Raw genomic sequence first — 25,508 nt, 5'->3', positions numbered from 1 at the left:
ACTTACTATTAATTTCGCAAGCAAGACTGATTTGTAGCTTTCTTCCTCGTGCGTTTGTGTTTGTGTGTGTCTGCGCGCGCGTACGTACCGTGTTATCTTTGCTGGTCTTTTCAATATAAATTGGAACAGTTTCCACCTTTTTAAGCTCTAGTATGGTTTATACAGAACTGGACTTACTTGCTTCAAGTCATTTTCTAGATGGACACTTTTTATATATGCACATTACTAATACCCATTATTTTTACTGTAATAGTAATTCTTCCATTCTTTTTGTTTTGATTTTTTCCATTTTTAAATTGTTTCCATTTTATAAATGAGGAAAAAAGATGTCAAAAACTTTGTTCAATACTTTCTAGCTTTGTTGGTTAAAAAAACTAAAACTTCTAATTATAGTATCTATACAAAGTATACTTTGTGTAAGATGTATTAATTCCTAAACAAAGCAAGTTAGAATTCATAATGCCTGCTGAATTTTTTTCCAGAAATTTTACAGCTGTAACCACAACCAAATTGAAACAATGGATAATTTCCTTAATTGGAACACTTATAAGACTAACCATCTCAAAAAATAATAGTGTCAATAGTAATTCTAATAAGTATAGCTATATTAAAAATAGAGCATGTGTTTAACACTCCCCTTTTATAGTTATGTTTCTTTTCCCAAGCAGATTTTAGTTCATCACGGTTACAAACGTGAAGTCTTTCTATTTCAAATTCCGTGACTGCTTATTAATCAATAACTACCATTCATTCTATTTTTGGTATCTATTACCCCCAGATCTGCTGGAATGCAGTCAGAGCCACTGCTTCCAATGATATAAACCTCCTTTTCTGCAGCTTTCTCATGATACTATCAATATGTTAGTTCCAGAAACTGAACATTCAAGAAAAAAAATCTGAAGCAGAGCTTTACAGAAACATCTAGACCAATATTAAAATATTTAAGAACAAAGCAATTAAACTTTTAAAATGCTAACCAAAATGGCTCTGCAGCAAAAAAAAAATAAGGGCTTTCAAAGTAGCAAGACTGAAGTTCACACCTTAAATCCATCACCTACTAAACTATAGAATTTATTTACAAATCATTTACATGGACTACTATATTAATATACATTTAAACATACATAAAATGGCAACAAAGTTGAGATTAAAATGAATACAACTCAAAATTCTATCTTCTTTCTGTACCCAATAGATCCCTTTGAGTAGCCTTTACACAGAACCATTTGAAACTCATTTAGAGGTTTCCTTGGCCTTTCTCTTGGTCATTTTACCTCCAAAGATCCCAAATTGGCCAGCAGTCCGCCTGTGCTAGAATCATCTGTGCCACTCATTAAACACCCTGGTTACTTAGTCCCTCCCCAAATTCCCCAGGAACAGGTTTTCTGGGGAAGACACCAGTAACCTGCTTGTTCAGTGAGCCCCACAGATGCCTCTTTGTCCGTTAGAGGAGACTCGCCCCCCTAGACTTGCTCCGTGGAAAATCTCACCTGCTGTCCTGACTCCAGCTGCATCATGCCGATGGCTTCTGGCTTCTCTCTCCAGAGCTGCACAGGGATGCAGGTGCCAAAGCTGTGGCCTCTGTTATAAAAGTCAGGACCCACAGAGCACAGGACACGGGGCAAAACCAATTTCATTTTGGCTTCATTTTCCCTCCAGTATTTTCTCTTCACCCAGATTTCCTTACTTAAAAAAAAATTCCACTATTTTGTATATATTTCCTGTCTTAACTCAAAAATATCCTGCCTTAACTCAGTTTCAGCATGTCCAAAATCAGATTCATCATCTTTCTCTCAAAACCAGTTTTTTCCTCCTCCAGTTTCTGGCATAGGAGACAATAAACAATAATGTTTAAAAGCAATCATTCAGTCATTTCTGTATTTTATGATAGAATGCTTGTTTACATATGCCTGACCAAGTTTACAGATATCATTTGATTCTCACTAAACTGTCACAGATTAGAGAAATGAGTTAAAAAACAAAACCTGCAAAAAAACAAATTATGACCCCCACATGGCAAAGTTAGCCCATCTACCCAGGGAGTATAATTCATATCACAAAGTGAAAACAGCCATGCAATTAGCACTTAGGGGTGAGCAGGTTTTGGGGGCAAAAGCTAGAGATGCCCATGAATCATCCACACAGAACCAGCCAGAAGAAGGTAGCTAGATCCACCAGTCTGGAGTTTAAGGGGCAGGTTCTCACTGGGAATATCTTAATGTGGTATCATTGACATATATTACTTACAGCTAAGGCTTTCAGACCTTTGTGACATAACCCACCCTAAGAAATGCATTTCACATAGCAGCTCGAGGCACGAATATACCTAGCTGAAACAAAGTGTTCATGAACCAGTCACTTACCAGTATTATGTGTAATTCACCTTACTTTCTATTTCAGTTTATCTAATACTTCCTTTTTAATGCCTGGTCTCAACCCACTGAATTGATTTCACAGTTTAAAAAATACTCGCTCGGGGGGGGAGGGTACAGCTCAGTGATACAGCATGTGCTTAGCATGCATGAGGTCCTGGGTTCAATCCCCAGTGCCTCCATTCAGGAAAGAAACATTTAAAACATTTTAAAAAAATACTGGCCCAGTTACAGTTTCTTTGTGTGATGATGAAAAAGTTCTGGAAATAAAGTGGTGACAGTTAACACGGCATTGTGAATGTACTTAATGTCACTGAAGTGTATACTCAAAAATGGTTTAAAAGGTAATTTTATTTTATGTATATTTTACTACAATAATAATAATAATATAAAAAAAAAGTGGTCAGGAAGTATAAACAGAAGAGTTTCTAAGGCTTAAGCTCTGAAGTCTCTGGCATTTGGAGGAGGATAAAAAGATCCAAAAGAGGAGACTGAGGCAAAGCTGGTGGATCAAAAATAGCTAGGAGAGGGCAAGAATTCAGGGCCATGTGAGGCAAGGAGAGAGTGATGGACTGGGCGCAATGCAGGGAGACAGGACTCAGATGAGGACTGAGAACTGATGGTGGGATGTGACAGGGGGACCTGGGCAGAGCAGTTTCATTTGAGGAGGAAGGATAAAGCCCCACAAGACTCCTCTGAGATGGAGGAGGAGGTGGGGAAGGAGAGACAGTAAGTAAAGGGAGCTATTTCCAGGCGTTTGCTAGATGGCAGCAGTGGGAGGAGTGCGGAGAACTAAGGGAGGCTTTACTTATGATGGGAGAGATAACACCATATTTGTATGTTGAGGGAAATAACCCAATTGAGAGGGAGAACATGATGATAACTGTGAACCTGTAAACATGAAGGCTTTGAGTCCCACGCCCAGTAGAAGCAGGGGCAGGGCCCTTCAATGAGAGGTGAGAGGAGTCAGGGTGCAATGCAAGCGCGCGGGTAGGAAGACCTGTGGTGGGAAGAAAAGGTCCCTTCTGACAGCTTCTACTGTCACAGTGAAAAAAAGAAAGAAAATCACCAGATAAGAGTGTGGAAAAAGAAATGGGAAGCTAAAAGTGTGGGGAAAAGAAGTTATAAAACTGCTGCTTCAGAGAGTAGGGGAGAATCACATAGAGAAACAGAGCAGGTCTGCTGGAGGTGCTGAGGCCCTGGGGGAGGCTTGTCCCCACGTATTTAAAGTGGGACCAGTCAGCAAGGAGGTATGCAGGTACGGAGTCAGCAGGGAGCTGGAATAACCAGGGCTGGGGCTTTTCCAGGGTACTGGGAAGGGAAGGACTAGGGAGCTGGCTAAGAAGGTACATAAGACAGTGATTCAAGCAACAAACTACAGAACCACATCCTAAGCTAGTTAAGAATGAGATAAATCTAAGTTAACAACAATTTAAATACATTTTTACTTGCTAAAAATCATAAAGGCCTTTCTGCTTGCATTTTTCAAATTATCAATAACTTTCAGATGCTTAGTTTTCAAATGTTTTGCCACTTGTGGTAGCCTCCTCAGAAAAGTAAACATCACCAACATTCACCCTGTTCCACGGACCAAAAGTGTCCCCCTCACATCTGGTCCAATAGCAGAAGCTATGATTCTCCTCTCAAAACACCTGAACTCAGCCACTTCTCAGCACCTCTAACACTCCTGCCCTGTGCTTGGCTTGCTTTGACCACCCACTCTTGGTCCTCTACCATCTATTTTCTTTCTCAAAAGCCAAAGAATCTCAAAACTGTAGATCAAATCATGCCCTTGCTTTCAACCATTCAATGAGTCTGTCACATTTAGGAGACAGTTCAAACCTCAATCTTGACCTTTCAGACCTAGTGACCTAGCTCCAGATACCTCTCCTTCTAACTTCCCACCCCTCTGCCCAGCTCACCCAACCACACTGGCCTCTGGCACATTCCTTGGCCTTGCCAAGCAAATGCTCACCTCAGGACCTTTGCATCTGCTCTTTCCTGGAAGACCCTTCTCTTCAAACACTCAGGTGGTTTTCTCCCTCACTTTATTCTGGTCCACATGCAAATTTCAATTCCTCACAGAGACCTTCCCTGATCATCCATCTAACAGAGACTGATGCGCCAATCTCTTTACCTCCTTTCCCTGTTTTATTTCTCTCCAAAGCACTTGTCACTACCTACATCTTCAACCTTATTTCTCTGTCTCTCTCACTGACTGAAGGCTCTGTGAGGGATTTTTGGTTTTAGGCACATTATGTTCCTAGACTACTACAGTGTACATATAATAAACATTCAAGAAATATTTTTTGCATAAATGAACAAGTCCTTTTTTAACCTCTGTACATATTTTAACATATATACTGGTACAGTAATACAGAATGTAATTAAAAATAAACAAATTTAGATTAGGGGTACATGCTCAAACTTTTTAATGGGTATACAGTTTTTAAAAATTCTGACATTTATAGCTGTAGCCACTAAATAAACCAGCATGTGTTCCTTGAGTCTGGTGTCATTCTCTGTCTCAGGAGACCTTGGTCATATCCATTTGCTTGTCACAAGAAGTGAGAATTCCCCATATAGGGTTAAGTCCCTGAATCAACTCTTCCATCCCCTGCTCTTACATTTCTCTGGAATATAAAATACCAGATTCTGCTAGAAATGAAGAGGTTGTTCTGATACAAAGAGAGGCTGATTACTTACGGGTCCTACAGAATTGAGGACAACTGTTGCCAGTGTAGCCATTTCATCAAGTGAGGCTGGATTAGTGATACCAGAAATTATTATTCCAATTTCAGATGACAGTGTTGGTCTTCCTAAAATAAGAAATAAATTGTCTTAAGCAAATCCTAATACAGTATTAGATCTCCCAGATCTTCTTTTCATAGTAACCAGTGATGACAAATTTACTAACTATATTGAAATCTAACTCTCCCTCTCAAACAAAAGACAAAAGGGTTTTATATCAGGTAATAGAAAAGGAAAGGACTATGAGGAAAATGGAGTTAAAAGGATTGCTAAAAAACATTACTAACCTTTAAAAGAAAATCTAACATAAGGAACGTGTAAATGGCGGGCCCTCTAATTTAGAGGTCTTGCTGTTATGGAAATGACAGGCCAGCCAAGAAACAAGCACCACTCGGAGGGTTGGAGTACTCAGATGTATTACACTGGCAGGCTCAGAGGGGCTTCTGCTCCTAAGCTCTGAGCACCTCCAAGACGTGCGCATGAGGTTTTATAGGGTTAAGTACAAGCTTGGGGTATTCGGCCAATAGGCATGGAACAGCTTTAGCAACATCATTATCACTAAAGTAGAGGCAATGAGGCAGCAAACCAACATTTCAAGGCCAGATATGTCTCTTTGAAAATCCAGCTGGCTAGCAAAAACATGAACAGGGAATCAGCAAACTGACACTTATTAACTTAGATTTACGAGTTAGCCCAGCAGAACTCAGATCAGTAATCCGACACTTGTTACATTTAGATTTGTGACTTAGCTTGTTAGCCCAGCTGGGCTTTTCCCTTCATGTCGCTATCGGCTAAACAGTGGGACTGCTGGAGAATTCTTACAAGCAAAAAATAAAGCTTCAGGAATGTTATCAGTAAAACTCGGAAGCATTTTCTCCCAGCTCCAAAACACAAGGCAAAGTACAAACAATTCCAAAGAAACCAGCGCTCCACTTTCGCTTCCATCAAATACCAAGAGAACTCCAGCCCCACCAGCTACTAAATGGGATGGAGCTGGGAAAGGAAAACCTAAAGTTCTATTTCCCCAGCGGGGCTCCCCAAGTAAAGGAAAAACCCAAGCTGGGAGATTTCATCTGTTTTACTGTTTGATGTAGGGAGCAAAACAAAGCTGACACTTCTGAAGATCCGCTCCCCTTCTCCCTGCCTCGAGCAGGGCTGGGGAGCTGGAGGGGCGCTGCGGGAGGAGGGACGCCCATTTCCGGTGCCCGGAACCCCTCAGCCCCGAGAAGGGGGCTTCTGGGTGCGAGCGGCGGCAGTGGCGGCGGGGCCGAATCCGGGTCCCCGGAGCCCGCGCCCCTCACCCGGCTTCACAGCAGCCTCTCCGGCACTCTCCGCAGCTTCTCCGGGGAGCGGCCCGAGCGGCCCACGGCAGGTGGGAGGTCCGCTCTGGGACACCTGCTCTGTCATGAACTGGCCGGTGAGGCCAGAGGCGCCGAGCACCGCCAGGCGGAAAGGCCTCTGCTGGGTCGTCAGAGGAAGCCCACAGCGATGCGAGGCCCCGGCGGGCTGCGTCCACGCGCCTGCGCCTCAGGCAGCGACCCGGGGACCCGGCGCAGCAGCCCCTCCGCCTGCGCGCCGCCGCGCCAGAGCCCCTCCCACGGACGACCCCACCCCGCCTGGCGCCGGGTCTGTTCCCCGCGCCTCCTCTCGGGGGCTTCCCGCACTGGTGTCGGCGGTCTTGGCTCCGCGGCTGGTGCGCGTCCGGGGCAGGCAGGACCTGACAGCGGCCCATCCTCGCCCGGTCGTGGTCCAGGCGCAGTTCTGCCGGCCCCAGGCATTGCATCTTCCCACCCGCCTGAAGGCTGGAGCGGGCGGTGGCTGTAGCCAGTTAATGTGGTTGCAAGAGGGGGTTGTGCAACCAAAGAATTCATGAAAACCTTCTGATGGCCGAAGAGCCTACACCCGGAACCCCACCCCTTTTAAAATTTTTATTTGAGCTTTAGAATTACGTTGTCCAAGGAGTGTCTAAGGAGCCTGATGGAGGTGGTGAGTGGACTTGGGTTCTGGGGTTTCCACGGATCGCCTCCGCCCTCTCTCCAGGCCCCTGCCTCCACAGCCTTGGAGGCCCTCTTCATGGCCTGTGACAGTTATTGGTGAAGCTCCGTGGGGAGGTAACTCCCAGAGCTAATTTTGTTTTGCAAATTATATAAAAGAACATTTCATGTTCATACGCTTTATTCTGTTTACAGTGCCTTGTAATAAAGTACAATGAGAAGAAAGATCAGTTTTTAAAGTTGATGACTGAACAAGTACTAAATAGGGGAATATTCAGTCTAACAACAATTTGGTGGAAAAAATTAAGGCCTTCACTTAACAGCATTTTAAATCTGAGTTGATTTTGTGGTGTGGTTGCAAACAAAACTAACATAATCTAGGCTACCTTGGTAAGAATTTACTGGCCGGGTCAAGGAGGTAATGGTTATACAGATTCTGCACAAAGCAGGTCACCTAAGATATTCAACTTACTTGTGAATTTCTGTTTTCATCCGGGTTAAGATACATTACCAAGTGATCAGCTAACCAAGATAAACCAACTAGTAAGAGATAGTCATGACTGGAATTCATATGTTTCTAGCTCTTTCTCATTAATCATTTTTTCATTTAATTATGTTTATTAGTTCTTGTAAGGCATTTAGCTTTGGAATAGAGACGCTTGAACAACTTAGCCAGAAGAAAGCATAAGAAAGACATCAACAAAGACATGAATTTCTACATATGCAAATTAAGAAAACCTAAAATGTATATCAATACAGAGAACTCGAAATCAAAACCTTGGTTTCATAAAGATTACAAGCTCTGGCAAGATTAATAGAGAAAAAAGTGGGTACATTTACACATAATTTTAGAAGTACAAATTTGAATATAAATAAAATTACTCCAGAAAATTAAAAAATAAGAAAAATTATGAAAACTTTACACACAATAAATATATAAATAAGTAAATTTCTAGAATAATGAAAATTAATCAAATTGACTCCAAGGAGAAAAAAATCTAAAAGTCACATGAACTTTAAGAGCAATTGAATCAGTAGTCCAAAAAAAACTTCTCATAGAGATAACATTAGGTCTATTTTGTTTACAGTTGAGTTCAATTGACATTTAAACCTTAAAAAAGTTCCACAATCTTACACCAGAGAACAGAATCATGAGGACTACTCAAGCAATTTTATGTGGCTTGATACGCTTGAAATCAGGGAGCTATGAAAAAAGAAATCTCCATCCAAACTAACTTGTGAAGATAGATGCAAACTTGCCAACCAAAGCACGAACAATCAGAATCCATAATGTAGAAAAATGGTAAAGACTAAACTGGCCACTTTGCTTTTATCACAAAAGTTCAATGTTGGTTTAATATTTAAAGATCAGTTTAAGTAATTGACAATAGTGACTGATTGAAGGAGAGGGGGGGAAAAATATCACAATAAGAGTCAGGGAAAGAGAAAATTAAGTAATGGTTCATGATGCTTTAAAGAATATTAAATTAAGATTGGAAAGGCTCCACTTTATCTATTAAGAGAATCTACACAGAAATGAATAGTGTATATATCTTATTTAGTATAAAATATTGAAAGAATCCTTTAAGATCACAATTTTCACTGTGACCACTTTTATTTAAGATCATACTAGAAGATTTGGACAGATACAGAGATTGAAAAGAAAGGAACAAATCTGTCATTTATAGATGATATGATTATCTGCTTTGTGAACTGAGATGATAAATTATTAATAGGTGAATCTAGAAAGGAACCGTATACAAAATTAATATTAAAAAGCAGTTTGGTTTTTTTTTACATCAGCAAAAATCAGTTAAAACAAAACTTTAAAAATAAGTCCTTTAGTAATAAATAATAAAAGTACCATAGATAGACTCTATATGGAAAAACAAAGGAACCAAATAACCAAAGGAAATCCTAAAAGAAAGATGGAGATGGAGTTTTAATCAAACTTATCTGATGCAAAGACTTTGGACTCATTTTAAAAAAGAAATGATGACTAAGACAAAATGCTATTGGTATGAAAATGGATTTTAAAAGATCAATGGAACTGAAAAAAATAGCCTAGAAATATCCCATGCATGTATGGAAACTTGACTTTGAACAAAATAAATATTGCAGATCAAAGACAATAGGATTGACCATACAATAAGTGCTACTGGTACCACTGATAATCTAAAGAGAAAAAAGCATCCATGTCTGTACCCCGACTTCCTATTATACATCAAAATAAATTCTAGTTGAGACAAAGGCTACAATTTTAAAAATCATACTAAAAAATCTTGAAAGGCATTATCTTGGAATTTTTGCTTCTGACTGTGATTGAATAAACCTTTCTGAAACAACAAGAAAACTTGAGAAAGCAAGCATGAAACAGTAGTCTCACTGAACAACAGATAGTGTCTGACTGTGATCCCTGAGAAAAGAGAAACCAATGAGGTGAGGCTGACAGTAGCCCGGAGTGTTGCCGACAGTAGCCCGGAGTGTTGCCTGAGTGAAGTTTCCGAAGTGATGTGCACTGAGGGAAAACCCAGACAGCACTGTCTGAAAGAGGAGGATTGGAGCAAAGGGAGGCCCAAGAAGCTAGAAACTGTGGACCAGAATATTAGAGAAGAGGAAGCTGGAGAGAGACAGAGACAGAGAGAGAATCAATGCAGATATCTGTGAAGGTGTAAAAGGGAACGTCCAGACTAGCTGAGTACTGAGTTGGATGGAGAACACTACCTTCCTAAGGCTGGTGGAAAACCACCAAAAAGCACGAAAAGAAGCAGTTCCTGGAGCTAACACTGAGCTGGGAACAGCGTGTTTTCCCACCACCTAATGGGGAACAGCTCTGTAACAGAGAGGACTGCGGTGAAGCAACTGGAGGGCCCTGCCCTAGTGGAGGGGCTAGGTTAGCCCCAGACTCCAGCCTGCTATAGATTCAGCTTAGCAGATCTTAAAAGCAAGCCTTAAAAGAAACCAATTTATTCCAAAACTGCAAGTCAAAACAAAACATGATACCCCATAATTAATTACAACAAAACTGGGCACCCAACAGTGTAAAACCCATCACATCTGTCATCGAATAAAAAATGACCCGCCATGTAAGCAAGCAGGGCTGTATGAAGCATAACCAGGAGGAAAATCCTGGTTGATGAGAAAAACAGACCAAGGTACAACAAAATCGAATTATTAAAAACAAAACAAAACAAAACAAAACAAAACAAAACAAACAAACAAACAAAAAAAAAACCAACAGTGGTAGAGGTAAAGAGAAAATCTTAAAAGCAGCCAGAGATAAAAAGACACAACATGTAGAGCAGAACAAAGATATGAAAGATAGAAGATTTTTGTCGGGCATCACACAAGCCCGAATGCAGCACAGAGATATTTTAAAGTACTGGGGGAAAGAAAAGACAACAATAACAAACAAACAAAAAGCATTAGTCTAGACCATTTCCCAGACCAAAACACCTTTTAAAAAATGAAGGCAAAACAGTTTCTCAGAGAAATAAAAGCTGAGATACTTTTTCACCAACACATGTAGACTAGTAGAAATACAGAGTTCTGATAAAAGGAATATGACAGCAGATGGAAAGTTGTCCCTACAAAAAGAGGTTAAGAGTAACAAAAAAGGTAAATAATAATGATTTCTCCATGAACTGACACCTACAACAGGACCTCAGGCTTGCCCCCTCTTCAGCCCTAGGGCTTAACACAATGATTATTGAGTGACCAACAAAACAAAGTTAGAACAGAAATTTGGATACTCTGTATGAACATTTATTTGGAATTGTAGAACAGAAGACTATGCAACCCCCATTCCTGACCTCAGAACTAAAGAAAGCAAAATTGACATCACTTTGAAAGAGTTTCAATCAAATCTTAATGTAAAATTTTGCGTTTTCAGTATATCCTTTTCAGCAACACTTTACCCTCGTGTTCCACGCACAGCTCAGTGGAGAACTACAGGGAAGCAATGGAACTCCGGAACTGAAAAAACAGCATAGTTACTAGCCCGAGTCCTCGTGGGACAAACCCCCAGTGTGCTGGCCTCTGCCACTTGGAGGGGACCAGACCCACCAGCTCTTGTCGCTTAGTTTACTGGGGTAGTACTATGCCATTTCTGAACCTGTTGTGGCCAGAGTGTTCTTTCTGTAGCGGGTTTTTATATCTCACCCAGTGTATATGTTGTGCCATTGTTGTTGGCAGTGGGAAGAGGGCAGGATGGTGGGGAAGGATGGGACACAGACATGGAGAGAAGGAAGGTGGCCGCTGGGAAGCCCAGGAGAAAGGCCTGGGACCTATCCCTCTCTCACCCTCAGAAGAGATTGATCCTGTGGCTTCAATAGCAAACAAACACATTATTTCCTCTTCTCATTTTCACGAGAAGAGTCTGAAAGCTGCTGTTTATGCAAGGGGCGGCCCTGGCCAGTTGTTTTCAGTGTTTTGGTCCTTATGCCTTTCACAGATCTGATTGAAATGCTGGATCTCTTCCTTATTAGTTTTGTAATCTTGGACACGTATGGTAATTTAGTTGAGACTTGTTTTCATTATCTGCAAATTGAGAGTTCCAACACCTCCTTAGAATTGTGCAAAACCCTCAAAACTACCCTTAGCACACAGCACTATTCAGTAAATGTCAGTTGCTTTGTGAATTTCTGTGCTTGTATGCTGCCGTAATTTATATCAGAGGTAATCTTTGTATCAGTGAAAGACATTTGTTAAAGAACACTTTGTCCCCTGCTTGTCATTTCTATCTCATAGAGCATCTAGAGATTATAAAGACTAGGTAGCATTCAAAATAAAAATGGACAATCACAGAAGGTAATTTTAGCAAGTGGATCATGTGACTTAAACAGCAGCTTTGCAGCGATGTGAACATTTTAAATGTTACCGAGCTTCCTGGGAAACCTGCAGAGTGTTTTGCACTTTATCTTGAAGTCATCAAAATAAAGCTAACAAGTATCACTGCAAGTCTTTCCAAGCACAGGACACAAATATCTAACTATTCCTGCTTCACTAAAGACCCAGTATTGACAGGGATTTAAGGTTTCTGCCTGGGGAGAGGGGGAGGGTATAGCTCAGTGGTAGAGTGCGTGCTTAGCATGCACGAGGTTCTGGGTTCTATCCCCAGTACCCCCATTAAAATAAACAAACCAACACAACTAATTACCCTTTCCAAAAAAGAAAAAAACAAACAAAAAATAGTAAATTAAAAAAAATTTCTTCCCATCAATACCTGATGAGAGAAGTACACTTTTTAGGCTTAATAAACAGCATCAATACCCTGCAGCTGTAATGGAACAAGTTAAAACTGAGGTTGTTAAGGTGGACCCCAACGTGATATCAGTGGTATCTTTATAAAAAGGGGGAATTTGGGGACAGACACCTCTACAGGGAGAGCACCCTGGGAGCATGAAGACAGCCATTTACAAGCCAAGAAGAGAGGCCTAGAACAGATCATTTTCTCCCAGGTTTCACAAGGAACCAACCCTGCCAACACTTGACTTTGGACTTGCAGCTTCTAGAACTGTGAGCCAATGAATTTCTGTTTTTTAAGACATTCAGTTTATAGTATTTTGTTATGGCAGCCCTAGCAAACTAATAAAAACCTTATTTTTAAAATACCATAATTTTCATTTTGTTTTAATTTATCGCAAACAAAAGGCTAATCTAATATCTAAAGAAGTTATAGAAACTGATAAAAGACTAACAGTTCAACCAAAAATGAGAAACAGATGTGAAGAGTTCATACAAAAGGAAATACAAATGGTTCCTAAGAGAATGAGACAGTATGAAATCTGACTCACAGGACAACTACACTGAGAAATCACTTTTCATTCAGCTTAGGAAAATAATAAAATAGCAAAATGGGTAGCACACTATTATTGAGGATTTATTATTTATTTATTTATTTATTTATTTATTTATTTATTTATTTATTTACATTTTTTATTGATTTATAATCATTTTACAATGTTGTGTCAAATTCCAGTGTTCACCACAATTTTTCAGTTATTCATGGACATATACACACTCATTGTCACATTTTTTTCTCTGTGAGCTACCACAAGATCTTGTGTATATTTCCCTGTGCTATACAGTATAATCCTCTTTATCTATTCTACAGTTTTGAAATCCTAGTCAACCCCTTTCCACCCCCCACCCCCTTGGCAAACACAAGTTTGTATTCTATGTCTGTCAGTCTGTTTCTGTTTTGTATTTATGCTTTGTTTGTTTGTTTGTTTGTTATTAGATTCCACATATGAGCGATCTCATATGGTATTTTTCTTTCTCTTTCTGGCTTACTTCACTTAGAATGACATTCTCCAGGAGCATCCATGTTGCTGCAAATGGCGTTATGTTGTCGGTTTTTATGGCTGAGTAGTATTCCATTGTAGAAACATACCACCTCTTCTTTATCCAGTCATCCATTGATGGACATTTAGGCTGTCTCCATGTCTTGGCTATTGTAAATAGTGCTGTTATGAACATTGGGGTGCAGGTGTCATCCTGAAGTAGGGTTCCTTCTGGATATATGTCCAGGAGTGGGATTCCTGGGTCATATGGTAAGTCTATTTCTAGTCATTTGAGGAATCTCCATACTGTTTTCCACAGTGGCTGCACCAAACTGCATTCCCACCAGCAGTGTAGGAGGGTTCCCCTTTCTCCACAGCCTCTGCAGCATTTGTCATTTGTGGATTTTTGAATGATGGCCATTCTGACTGGTGTGAGATGATACTTCATCGTAGTTTTGATTTGCATTTCTCTGATAATTAGTGATACTGAGCATTTTCTCACGTGCCTAGAGATCATTTGTATGTCTTCCTTGGAGAATTGCTTGTTTAGGTCTTCTGCCCGTTTTTGGATTGGGTTGTTTGGTTGTTTCTTATTAAGTAGTATGAGCTACTTATATATTCTAGAGAGCAAGCCTTTGTCGGTTTCATTGGCAAAATTTTTTTCCCATTCCGTAGGTTGCCTTTTTGTTTTACTTATGGTTTCCTTTGATGTGCAGAAGCTTGTAAGTTTCATTAGGTCCCATTTGTTTATTCTTGCTTTTATTTCTATTGCTTGAGTAGACTGTTCTAGGGGAACATTTTTGAGATGTATATCAGATAATGTTTTGCCTATATTTTCTTCTAAGAGGTTTATTGTATCTTGTCTTATGTTTAAGTGTTTGATCCATTTTGAGTTTATTTTTGTGTATGGTGTAATGGAGTGTTCTAGCTTCATTGCTTTACATGCTGCTGTCCAGTTTTCCCAACACCATTTGCTGAAGAGACTGTCTTTTTTCCATTGTATATTCTTGCCTCCTTTGTTGAAGATTAGTTGACCAAAATTTTATGGGTTCATTTCTGGGCTCTATTCTGTTCCATTGGTCCATATGTCTGTTTTTGTACCAATACCATGCAGTCTTGATGATTGTAGCTCTATAGTATTGTCAGAAGACTGGGAGAGTTATTCCTCCAGCCTCTCTCTTTCTCTTCAGTAATGCTTTGACAATTCTAGGTCTTTGATGGTTCCATATTAATTTTATTATGATTTGTTCTAGTTCTGTGAAATATGTCCTGGGTAATTTGATAGGGATTGCATTCAATCTGTAGATTGCCTTGGGCAGTGTGACCATTTTAACAATATTGATTTTTCCAATCCAAGAGCATGGGATATTTTTTCACTTTTTAAAGTCTTCTTTAATTTCTTTATTCAATGATTTATAATTTTCTGTGTATAATTTTTTCACCTCCTTGATTAGATTTATTCCTAGGTATTTTATTACTTTGGGTGCTATTTTAAAGGGGAATGTTTCTTTACTTTCTTTTCTTGTTGATTCATCATTAGTGTAAAGAAATGCAACTGATTTTTGAATTTAATCTTGTAACCTGTTACCTTGCTCAATTCTTCAATCAGCTCTAGTAGTTTTTGTGTGGAACTTTTAGGTTTTTCTATATGTAGTATCATGTCATCTGCACATAGTGACACTTTTACCTCTTCTTTTCCAATTTGGATCCCTTTTATTTCTCTCTCTTGCCTGATTGCTGTGGCCAGGACTTCCAAGACTATGTTGAATAGGAGTGGTGATAGTGGGCATCCTTGTCTTGTCCCAGATTTTAGTGGGAAGCCTTTGAGTTTTTCACCATTGAGTACTATGCTGGCTTTATGTCATATATAGCTTTTATTATGTTGAGATATGTTCCCTCTATACCCACTTTGGTGAGAATTTTTATCATAAATGGGTGTTGAATTTTATCAAATGCTTTTTCTGCATCAATTGAGATGATCATGTGGTTTTTGTCCTTTCTCTTGTTGATGTGATGTATTACATTGATTGGTTTGTGTATGTTGAACCACCCTTGTGTCCCTGGGATGAACCCCACTTGGTCATGATGTATAATCTTTTTTATGTGCTGTTGGATTCTATTTGCTGATGTTTTGGTGAGGGTTTTGGCATCTATGTTCATCAGTGATATTGGCCTATAATTCTGTTTTTTGGTAGTGACTTTGCCTGGTTTTGGTATCAGAGTGAATTTGGCTTCATAGAATGAATTTGGGGGTATTCCCTCCTTTTCAATCCTCTGGAAGAGTTTGAGAAGGACTGGTATGAGTTCTTCTTTGTACGTTTGGTAGAATTCTCCAGTGAAGCTGTCTGGTCCTGGACTTTTATTTGTAGGGAGGATTTTTATTGCTAATTTGATTTCATTTTTAGTGATCAGTTTGTTGAAGTGGTCAGTTTTTTCTTGATTCATTCTTGCTGGGCTGTATGTTTACAGAAACTTGTCCATCTCCTCTAGGTTATCCATTTTCATTCCATATAGTTTTTCATAATATTCTGGTATGCTATTCTGTATTTCTTTTTTACTTGTAATTTCTCCATTTTCCTTTCTTATTTTGTTAATTTGTGCTCTTTTTTCTTCTTTGTGAATTTGGCCAGAAGTTTGTTGATTTTATTTACTTTTTCAAAAAACCAGATTTTGGTTTGATTAATTTTTCTATGGTTTTTAAAATCTCTATTTATTTCCTCCCTGATCTTTATAATTTCCTTCCTTCTGCTGCCTTTTGGGGTGTTTTGTTCTTCTTTTTCTAATTCTTTTAGTTGGTGGATTAAGTTGTTTATTTTGAGATTGTTCTTTTTGGGGGAAGGCCTGCATCACTATAAACTTCCCTCTTAGCACTGCCTTTGTTGTGTCTCATAAATTTTGTGTGATTGTGCTTTCATTTTCATTTGCCTCAAGGTAATTTTTAATTTCAACTTTGATTTCCTCATTGACCCATTGGTTTTTTAATAGCATATTGTTTAATTTCCATGCTTTCCTTTTTTCTCCTTTGTGTCTCTGTTGTTGATTTCACTTTCATGGCATTGTGGTCAGTAAAGATGCTTGAGATAATTTCTATCTTCTTAAAATTGTTGAGTTTTGTGCCCAAGTACATGATCAATCCTAGAAAATGTTCCATGTGCACTTGAAAAGAATGTATATCCTATTTTTGGGGGTGTAATGCTCTGAGAATATCCACCAAATCTAAGTTTTCTATTGTATTATTTAGTTTCTCTGTTGCCTTATTTATTTTCTGTCTAGAAGATCTATCTAGTGATGTTAATGTGGTTTTAAAATCTCCAACTATGATTGTATTCCCATCAATATCCCCCTTTATCTCTGTTAGTAATTGTTTTATTTATTTACGTGCTCCTATATTGGGTGCATATATATTAATGTGTGGAATATCCTCATCTTGTATCACTCCTTAATCATTATAAAATGTCCTTCTTTATCTTTCTTTATGGCCTTTGTTTTAAAGTCTATTTTGTCTGAAATCAGTACTGAAACACCTGCTTTTCTGGCTTTTCCATTTGCATGAGATATCCTTTTCCATCCTTTCACTCTCAATCTATATGTGTCCTTCTCCTTAAAGTGGGTCTCTTGTATGCAGCATATTGAAGGTTCTTGCTTTATTATCCAGTCTGCCACTCTGTGTCTTTTGACAGGAGCATTTAGTCCATTCACATTTACAGCAATTAATGATAGATGTGTGTTTATTGCCATTTTGAACTTATCTTTGAGTTGATTTGGTATTTCCTCTTTGTTCCTTTCTTCTTCCTTCTGTGGTTTGGTAATTTTCCTTTGTATTATCATGGATTTTTTTAGTTTTTGTGACTCCCTTGTAAGTTTTTGGCTTGTGGTTACCCTTTTCTGTAAGTCCTTAGCCCATTAGTATATTCGAACTCATCCTACTGAAAACAAAAATTTTTAAAAGAAAGAAAAAAATACTCTATATTTTCTTGCTTCCATCTCCCACTCTTAATGATTTAGATGTCTTCTTTTAAAATTTCGTGTTTATTTTATTTGTAATTCATGAGTTATCACCTTTCCAGTTAGGAGATTCTCATTTCTGTAGCATCCTGATGCTTTTCTATTTAGAGTATACCTTTCAATATTTCTTTTAGCATGGGTTTAGTGTTGCTAAACTCTTTTACTTTTTGCTTGTCTGTGAAATTCTTTTTCTCTCCTTCTATCCTAAAGGATAGCCTTGCTGGATAAAGTATCCTAGGCTGCATCTTTTTTTCATTCAGGACTTTGAATATACCTTGCCACTCCCTTCTGGCCTGTAGTGTTTGTGTAGAGAAATTAGCTGAGAGCGTTATGGGGTTTCCCTTGTAATTCATTCTTTGTTTTTCTCTTGCTGCCTTTAGGATCATTTCTTTATCCTTGACTCTGGCCATCTTGATTATGATGTCTTGGTGTGGGTCTGTTTGGGTTTTTCCTGTTTGGGACTCTCTGAGCTTCCTGTACTTGGATATCTGATTCCTTCTTTAAGTTTGGGAAGATTTCATTCATGATTTCTACCAATACCTTTTCAATCCCCTTTGAACTTTCTTCCCCTTCTGGGACCCGTATTATATGAAGATTAGCACACTTTATATTATCCCATAGGTCCCTTATGTTGTTTTCATTTGTTTTTATTTGTTTATCTCATAGCTGTTCTGAGTGGGTGCTTTCTGTTGTCCTGTCCTCTAGCTCACTTATTCTTTCCTCTACATTTTCTACTCTGCTTTGCACAGCATTTAGATCAGTTCTCACCTCAGCCAATGAGTTTACCAGTTCTACTTGGCTCTTCTTTATAGCTTCCATTTCATTTTTGACATATTTTATATATCTAAACATTATCTCTTTTAGTTCCTTCAGTACTTTGAACACTCCTTTTTTGAAATCTTGATCTAGTAGGGTATTGATGTCTATTTCATTGATCATTCTTTCAGGGGATTTCTCTTGTTCTTTTAATTGGGAATGGTTTCTCTGCTTCTTCATCTTGCTCATACCTCTCTGGCACTGTGGCTTATGGAGTATCAGTTATCTATTGTGGTCCTTAAGGAGTTTATTTATTTATCTATCTAATGCCTATGTAGGTATAAAACATATTTTTGGCCCCTCTGTCTTTTGAAGAGGACGATGTTCTGTCGGAGTTCCGCAGGTGCTCTGGTTGGCTGAGTGGGTCTGTGGATGTGAGTCTTGGTGTATTTGTGGGAGAGGGTGAGCTACGAGCATCCTTCCACTCTGCCATCTTGGCCTCCTCCATGAAAATGACTATTGGCAGCAAGCTTTAGTGCTCTCCATGTGAGCTCTTCATAGGGCTATTTGACATGGGTAGATCCTTTTTAAAATTGTGCTTTAAAAGGGCAGAAAGTAGATCAGAGGTTTCCAGGACTTGGAAAAATATTGCAAGTTTATCCTCTGGAGGTCAGCAGCGTGGAAACGCACCGTTCCCTGGGCAACACCATTTTCCAGAATTGTCGTCTTTTTATTTTTTTGAATAATGGAGGATTTCTTTTGTCATAGAAATCTAGAACTACTCATCAAGAGAGATGCCTGAATGTTTCATCTTAAGGCCACAGTCTAGACATAGAAGCCAATTCTTCTTGTAAAGTAAAATCAAAGTCAACAATACCAGCCCCCTAGTCTGACTGCAGTCTCAGGGCACCTGCCTAAAAGCACCCACACTTATCAGTCTGCTTTGGCTGGTCCTGCAGCACCCACTCACTGAGTGAAGAGCCCCATGTGCCGTCCTGACCCAGAGTCGTAACTTCTTCAGAAAGAGGAGACATACTTGTCTGTCACAGCCAGGACCTCTCTGCCTGAAAGTTGTCTGCTCTCCACCTCCTTGTTCCAGCACAGCTCAAATGATGTGGTCATGACGGCTGACAGACTTCAACAGAACAGGGTCTATCCTCAGCCCCACCTGCAGCAGCTTTGAGATCTGCCCCAATTTCTTTGGGACCCTTAATATTTCATTGCTCATCCCAACCTTCTGCCCCCGAGACCACTGGGTGTGTTTTCAAAGGCCAGCCCTGTGTCTTTTCTCTCTTCTTTGGAGAATTGCCTGTAGGCTCCTGGAGTCACTATGCTCAAGTGCACAGAGAGCCAGAAGATTCCTGGGAATCTACAGTTTACATCCTCACCATTCTCCTGGTGGAGCTCTCCTGTCTTGGGTCAGGACCACCCTGGGATGCAACTTCTGCCCCTATGGAATCAGGGCAATGCTACCCTTGGTGGGGCCTTTGTGATCACACCCTTGAGTGGCTTCCTGCCCTTCTCTGACCTGCTTCTCTCTGTCCTTTACTGATTTCTCCTGGGTGCACTTTGCTAATAAGTCACATGCACCCAAATCCTTGTCCTGAGGTCTGCCTGTTTGGAACCTGACCTAAGACATGGGCATTGATGGGAGATTGGGGCTGCCTCTGTGAAGAGTTCGTGTTACCTAAGACACAGATGTCCAGCCATGGGGTGGGGAGGGGGGAAGTAAAAGACTCAGCTTCTAATCATGGAAACAGTCAGACGATAGAACTTGATGGCTATGGTCACAGGATTTATCAGGCAAACCCATGTTGCTGTCCTGGCTCTGTCACTTACCCTCTACCTGTAGCTTTGGGCAATTTGCTTACCCTCTTTAGATCTGAGTTTTCTCCTCTGAAAAATAGAGATAATGGTCACACATGCTCTGTGGGATGGTTGTGAGCGTGAAGGAAGCACGTGCGTGTGTAGTGCTGGGCACGTGCTGGCACATGGCAAGTACCCAGTGCGTACTGGCCCAGCTTATGGTTTGGTTCAAGCTGTCATTGTTCTTTGGCTTGTGCTCTGTCCCCAACTTGTAACTGTGTGTGCCAATGTCATTGTCTCCCCTGGTGGCCAGTTGTCATTTCTACGTGGGGAGGGTAGAGTCAGGAGGGAGAATTCCTCTTCTTTCTCAGGAACAGAAAAAATATTTAAGCAGTCTTGACTGTAATTTGGCTTTTGATCGATTATCTGTAACATGATTGATGATGCCTGTGTGGCATCGGTTGTTAACCATTTTTAACATTGCCCTTGTCTGGGGAACTCCTGATGAGTCAAACTGAGAAGATAGTTTGCCTTTGATTTGACACAGTCTTTGAGAAAGTAAGAAGAAAAGACTGTAGGGGTTGAAAGTAGGAACTGATAGGCCTCTGGAACCTTCTGTGGACCAGTCATTATCTCATTGAATCCTCCAAGTCATACAAGGTTGGGAATATGACCCTTATTTCCCAGCTGAGGAAGCCAAGAGCTGTAAAATAATTTGTGTAGAATCAAATAACCAAGTAACTGGGAGTGACAGGTGTTACTCAGGTTAGCAAGTGGTGGAGCAGAATTACAGCATAAGGCTTGTTTTTCTAAATTTCCTGCCTTTTTTTTTTTTTCAGCACAAAGGGTTAAATGAAGACACTGAAATTATTCAGTAAAATTCAATGGGAGTGGGGTGAAACTTGGGCATTGAGAATATAATAAAAATCACAGAAGCTCTTTAAGTAATAGTTGGAATGGAAGATCTCACAGTCCCTCGAAGCTCAAAGAATTTGTGCCTATGGAAGACACCTTCTAGGTGCAAATGCAGAACTCTCAGAAGCTTCTTAGGACCTTTCCTCCTGCTGTCACAGCCTCTGGAACCACCAGAATTGGATTCTCCTTACTAAATACAGGAACAGTCACAGCCCTGGGGCACTGACGGGGTGTCTGTTCACAGAGGCAGCAGGTGTCCATTTTGTGGCTGGGTGTTTGGCGATGAGGCAGCATGCTGTGGGGATACTCACTGGGGCTTTGACATAAAACAGACCCAGGCTCAAATTCTGGCCCAGCCAATCAGCAGAGATGGCCCCTTGGGCACTGTCTGTCTCACTCTGTTTTCTCATCAGAGGGACGTATCTGAAGGTATTACATCTAGCACATGCTTCACAGTGCTTTGCTCCTGTCATGGTTCATGATTCCCCACTTTGCTGTTTGGGGAACAAACGTTCTTTGTGGATTTTGTTCAAGGATCACCTTTTGTGGTCCTCCCACAAGCCAAGCTAGCTGATTTTCTCTCTCTCTCTCTCTCTTTATTCTGTCTCAGTAGAAAACTGTGAATATGTTGATTAAGGCACTTGTCACATTGTGTCATAATAATCTGTTTAAAAATCTGTGTCTGTAAGAAATCCTTTGGCTGCAAGTAACAATCAAATTCCAACTGGCTTTTTGGATGAGGAAATTGCTTATGTCAAGGGATGAAAAGCTAGAAGGAACTAGACTCCATCTTGGAGTTTAAGAGGTGCAATCAAGGGATAGAGGGGACAGAGTGGTTTTAAAATATGAATAGAAACTCTTTGGCACGCCGCTCTTCAAAAGGTAGAGTATAAATCCCTGTCCTTGAGTGCAAGTTCCTCTAGATCCTCATGGTCCTCATCTGTCTAATGGGGTAATGCTCACACTCACCTCCTGGGGTTATTATCAGTAGAGTGAGGTCAGGCTGGTAGCATGCCTCGGGGGAGACAGTGTTTCCAGGAATTTTGATGGTCATTCTGCACCCACAGGGACTCAGCTGTTGGTCAAGTAAGTTTGGGAATCTCTGAGTTAAGCTGGTTGGCTGTAGGATTACTCAGAGCCTTGAATAAGCTAATCTTCCTTGCACCCATCTAAGAAAGGCATATTATCAAGTGGCATTTCTTTGGTACATTTGACCCTAGAGTCCTACTTTTGAGGGCATTTTATGGGCCTGTGTCCACTGCCTTAGCTCTGTGTTAGGGAAGCCACCTGTGGCCACCCGTGTCCTGTGGTGGGTCCGTGGCTGGCACCTCTCCTGTTTGAGGTGGAGGGCAGGCCCTGTGCAGTGAGTGGAGCCCCACCTTTCCTCCTGCCCTGTGTGAATTCTGGGCTGAGTAGACTTAGCAGTGGCCTCACCTGTACCTCCCTTGTCTCCCATAGTGCACAGGGGCTCATAGTCTCAAGACTGCCCTGGGCATCTGGTGTCACGCTGTGGAAATGCACCTGGCAGGTGGCCCTGAGGGGCCCGGGTACACATCATACTCTTCTTACCACCTGTGTCTTGCAGCTCCATTTGTTACCAAAACAAAAGCCCCTGGAAATTCAGCTCAAGGATGACATGATCACCTTTAAGTAAAAGGCACCTTTAAAATCCATATGCCAGATGAGGTGCTTCCTGAGTGGACACTGTCATGGAGAACCCATCTTTAGCTTCCTTAGCTCCCAGGGTAGCTGATGGGCATCAGGGCGGAAGAGGGCACTGACACAGATAGGATAGCACACAGCCACTCCCCGCCATTCCTCCCAAGTTTCTGTTTTCCTCCCCCAGAGAAAACAACCATTTCTCCTGGCTTTGAGATTGTGATGCAGCACCCTTTCTGTGGTGGGTTCTGGCCTCCTTTGTCCCTGGCTGTCCCAGTGAGGCTGCATCTGTTTTTAAAAAATTTAATTTAATTTTGAAATATAGTCAGTTTTTTAATGTTGCATTAATTTCTGGTTTACAGCCTAGTGACTCAGTTATACATATACATATATATATATATATATATATATATATTCCTTTTCATATTCTTTTTCATTATGGGTTACTACAAGATATTGAATATAATTTCCTGGGCTAACAACAAGGTTAGCTAATTTATTTTATTTGTGTGTGTTCTTTTTTGCTTTTTTTTTTAGTTTGGGGAGGCAATCAGGTTTATTTATATATATATATACATACATATACACACACACACACACACACACATTTATATACATATATATATATTTAATTGTAGCACTGGAGATGGAACCCAGGACTTCGTGCATGCTAGGCACATTACCACTGAGCTATATCCTCCCCCATATTTTACTTTTTTTAAATTGAAGTATAGTCAGTTTACAATGTTGTGTCAGTTTGTGGTGTAATGTTTCAGTCATTCATATATGTAACATATATTCATTTTCATATTATTTTTCATTATAGGTTACTACAAGATATTGAATGTAGTTCCCTGTGCTCTACAGTAGAAACTTGTTTATCTATTTATATATAGTATCTGCGAATCTCAGACTCCCAGCTTACCCCTTCCTGCCCCCTTTCCCCCTCTAGTAAGCATAGTTTGTTTTCTATGTCCATGAGCCTGTTTCTGTTTTGGGAAGCTCCTTCTTAAGGCAGAAAATGCTATGGGTGAAGGAAGGGAAGCCTGTTGGGCCGAGGATTCAGACTCAGGGTTTATCTGCCCCGGCCCCACAGCTTTGGTACCCATAGTGTGGAGTTAGTTTGGGATTCCCAGGGCTGTTGGGCGATCTTGGGATGAGCAGAGCCTCTGAGTGGCAGTTCTTGATCTATTTTGGGGAGCAGGTGGAATCTTTGATTCCTCTCCCCAGAGAAACACAAGCCAGACTGACACACATATAGTAGGCCTGGCATTTAGGGTAAAATCCCTTAGATTAGGGCACTATGAGTCTGCTCTCTTCTCATTTCCATTTTGGAGTCCCTGTTTGGTGTTGCCTTCCTTCCTTTTAGGGCTGCATTCGTGCCTGTGCCCAAGACAGTGGGGATGAGACACAGGAATGACCAACCAGCTCCTCCATCTGTGATCCCCCATCCTGGTGATGACAGCACAGGTGACAGGGACCAGAGCATGAGCTTCCCTTGCCCAGAGCCTGGGATGGGGCAAGTCAGGCAGGGCTGGAGGGTGGGGGGTGGGGAGGAGAGGAAAGGGATGGGGACGGAAGAGGAGAGAATTTGGGGAGGAGGAAGAGGGAAGAAGGAGAGTATGGAGGGGGTGAGGAAAGAGACCCGAGAGAAAGGGGGAGGGGAGGGGCAGGTGGGAGGCGAGGGGCAGAGGGAGCAAGGGTCCCTGACTAGGGGGCATTCAGCACAGGGTGATATGTGAGTGACGCCCAGTGACTTAAGAGGGAAGACATTGGCCTGAAAGAGAGGGAGACAGAAAGCCGGGCTTTTCAATATGAGCATTCATGTCGCTGTGACAGTGGTCACTTACCACACCCTGAACGGGAGCTCAGGGCCCAGTGCTGCCGCCAAAGGCCTCCGGGTAAAGTTTTACCTGAGTGTGAAAGGGGCGGGGGCCTGGCCGAGCAGCAGCTCCTGGAGCTTCCGGGGCTGCGGGGGTGGCCCCCCCAGGGCTGGATGTTTGGAGCAGAAAGACTTTGGCACCAGAAGAGGGGACACAGGACAGGTTGTTTCCAGATGGGGGACCCCTCCAGGCATCCCTGGCCATTGGAGGAAGGGATTGCTTCATACAGGGGCCTGGAAAGACCTTCTCCAGCCACCCTTTCCCCATTCAGTGTTGTGAGCCTGCCAGGGGGTGAGAGAGAGGGCAAGTTGGGGAGCCTATCTGGGCAAGTGATGTCACTGGTACCAGTTCAAGTTCTTAGAAAAAGATATTGTTTCATACTTACCACGTGTAGGTCATGTATAGATTTTTAATGAGGGTGACCCTCCCTGTTTGCTGTCCGGGAACTCAGAGGTTTCCTGGGATGCCGGACGTCCCACGTTAAATCTGGGACAGTCCTGGGCAAAGCAGGGCAGCTGATCGCCCTAATATTAATTTGTTTGATTTCACAGTAGCTCCTGGAAAGAGGCACTGCATTTACATCCACTTACAAATAAGGAAACAGGCAGGGAGAATGAAGTTCCGGAGGCCGCAAAGCCAGGGAGAGGGAGAGCCTGGGTCAGAAGGCAACTAGTCTGGTGTCTAAGTGTGCGCTCCCAACCCCTCCCCTTTGCCACCTGGAACCTAGAGGCGACACCAGTGTGATTAACATGTTTTCTGAACAGTGAACCAGGATGATGGGGGCCAAGGGGGTCACTGATCTGTAGGTCCCAGTGCTTGAGACAGGCCTGCCCCTCCCTAAAAATCAGATAAGAAGGGAAAGAAATATTCCTATCTAATAAAACTGAAATTAAAACGTTTCCATCACAGAATGTATGCCCAGCACTAATGAAACAATTTAACAGCATTTTAGTCCTGAGCACAGAGTACAGCGCAGCTGCACAACTTTGGTCACGACAAGTAAACAGCAATACTTAACACAAACTGTGTAACAGTCTTTGTGAGTAGATTAAGGTCAACTCCATTTTGTGAAAAATCATCAAT

General features: G+C 41.2%; 1 long non-coding RNA gene across 6 annotated transcripts in view; it reads right to left on the bottom strand.

The window, feature by feature from the left end:
• The window catches only part of LOC135322448 (uncharacterized), a 90,555-nt gene extending 85,453 nt beyond the window's left edge, over nt 1-5,102 (bottom strand). For all 6 annotated transcript variants that reach the window (XR_010383025.1, XR_010383023.1, XR_010383022.1 and 3 more), the window contains exon 1: nt 5,079-5,102. This is a non-coding gene — a long non-coding RNA (uncharacterized LOC135322448). The remainder of the gene's footprint in view (nt 1-5,078) is intronic.
• Nucleotides 5,103-25,508: the final 20,406 nt, after the last annotated feature.

Source organism: Camelus dromedarius, chromosome 11, assembly GCF_036321535.1.
Source record: "Camelus dromedarius isolate mCamDro1 chromosome 11, mCamDro1.pat, whole genome shotgun sequence".
NCBI lineage: Eukaryota > Metazoa > Chordata > Mammalia > Artiodactyla > Camelidae > Camelus > Camelus dromedarius.
This window is presented reverse-complemented; position numbering and strand designations above follow the sequence as displayed.